We start from the raw sequence: 1,966 nt of genomic DNA, 5'->3' as shown, positions 1-1,966 counted from the left end.
ATTATCTCAGCCCTTTCTTAAAATGCCACACATATATGTCATGGGAAACAAATATAATTTGAAGATGACTTCATGATATTTTAGTATCCAGAAACAAAAAAGCCAAGTATCTTCTCCAGCTTTTTCCATCCTTATCTCTGTTCTAGTAACAAACCATCTAATGGAAGGGGCAACCCATAATCTGAAGGGACCACGGCTGTATTAATACGTAAATGAAGATTCTTACCTCCCCTACTAAAGCTGAATATATGCTTATACTCTGAAGCAGTTTTTCCACTTCTAGGTAATACCCAACAAAAACATTCACTACAAAAACATTCCCAAAGCCATGCACTACAATGCTCACAGCAGCACTGTTCCTAATAGCCAAAAATCACAAAGTATTCTAATGCCATCAATAGTACAATGGTTAAATAAATGTGGTACAGTCATACAAATGAATATTATACAGCAGTAAAAATACATGAAACACACCTGTACACAACATGGATGAATCTCACAATGTTGAGCTAAAGAAGCCCAACACAAGCGTATTTAAATAAAATAGAAAATGGGCCGGCCTGTGGCTCACTCGGTAGAGTGCGGTGCTGATAACACCAAGGCCACGGGTTTGGATCCCATATAGGGATGGCCGGTTTGCTCAGTGGGTGAGCGTGGTGCTGACAACACCAAATCAAGGGATAAGATCCCCTTACCGGTCATCTTTTTAAAAAAATAAAAAAATAAAAATAAATAAATAAATAAAATAGAAAAATAGGTAAAAATAATCTATTCTGTTAGATGTCAGGATAGTGGTTACACTTGGGTAGCATGGGTCCTCAAGAGGGACTTCTGAGTGCTGATAAGATTCTGTTTCCTGGTTTGGATGCTGGTTATACAGGTATATTCAGCTTGTGAAAATTCATCAAGCTATATATACACTTACGTGAGCTCTCCTATATGTATGTATATTAAACTTCAATAAAGACACTTCTAAAGTTTTATTTCCTTGATATTTGAATTTTTCTAAAAACACAAGAGCTATCATATATTAAATGCTTGCTACATGAAAGGCACTGTGATATTATTTCAAGAAAGTATCTCACATAATTATCACACCTCTGTAAGGGAGNAGGCACTGTGATATTATTTCAAGAAAGTATCTCACATAATTATCACACCTCTGTAAGGGAGATATTTTTCACACTTTATAAACAAGGAAACTGAGACTGGAAGAGGTTAAATAAGTTCCCTGAGGTCAGAGAAGAAGTAGCGGGGCCAGGATTTAATGCAGGTACAATGCTTAAGCACCACACTAGATCACCTCCAGGAGACCTGGTCCAATATATTTCAGTTCTCAAGCAATGAAGCTTGGCCTAGTAGTCAGCAAAAATGTACTCAGTACTTCCTAAAGAAGAAATTCTAGAAAGTGGAGACTTTTATGAAGAGAAGAGGGTGACATGGAAAATACAACTTAGTCCTTAGAGCCATCACTAACCAGTAAGCAAGTCATTTCAACTCTCCAAATCTAAGCATTTCATCTAGAGGTAATTAAATGATTCTAAAGCATGTTTCAGTTAAAATCCTAACATACTCATTCTAGTGTTAAATGTTTACATATATGATCTCTCCACCAGTTAATAAGATTGGAGACAAGGACTGGTTCTTATTTATATCTGTGTCCTCCAAAGTGCCTAACAATGCTTTGGACACAACAGCTCTCAATAAACATTTGATAGGGGCGGGTATTTTTTGATATAGTGAGTTCAGACATTGAGAAATCATTATTAATGATCTTTTGTCTCCTTAAGTAAGAAAGCTTTGCATTGTCCTCAATTCAATTCAATCTGAACTCATAAAGAAAGCCCTTTCCTACCTCAGTCTCTTCCCAAACCCACAGTGAAATAGTTGCAAAGATTACATAGTAACATTATAGCATAAGTATTTTTCCATTTTACTTTTAAAAAGCAGATTACAGGGCCGAGCC

The 1,966-nt window shown here is 36.2% G+C and overlaps 1 protein-coding gene across 1 annotated transcript in view; it reads right to left on the bottom strand.

The window, feature by feature from the left end:
- MCM3 (minichromosome maintenance complex component 3) overlaps positions 1–1,966 on the bottom strand; it is a 23,269-nt gene that overhangs the window by 16,591 nt on the left and 4,712 nt on the right. The gene's annotated exons all lie outside the window — the stretch shown is intronic.

The sequence above is a fragment of the Galeopterus variegatus genome, unplaced genomic scaffold, assembly GCF_000696425.1.
Source record: "Galeopterus variegatus unplaced genomic scaffold, G_variegatus-3.0.2 Scaffold13, whole genome shotgun sequence".
NCBI lineage: Eukaryota > Metazoa > Chordata > Mammalia > Dermoptera > Cynocephalidae > Galeopterus > Galeopterus variegatus.
The sequence above is the reverse complement of the archived record's forward strand: the minus strand, read 5'-3'. Positions and strand labels throughout refer to the sequence as shown.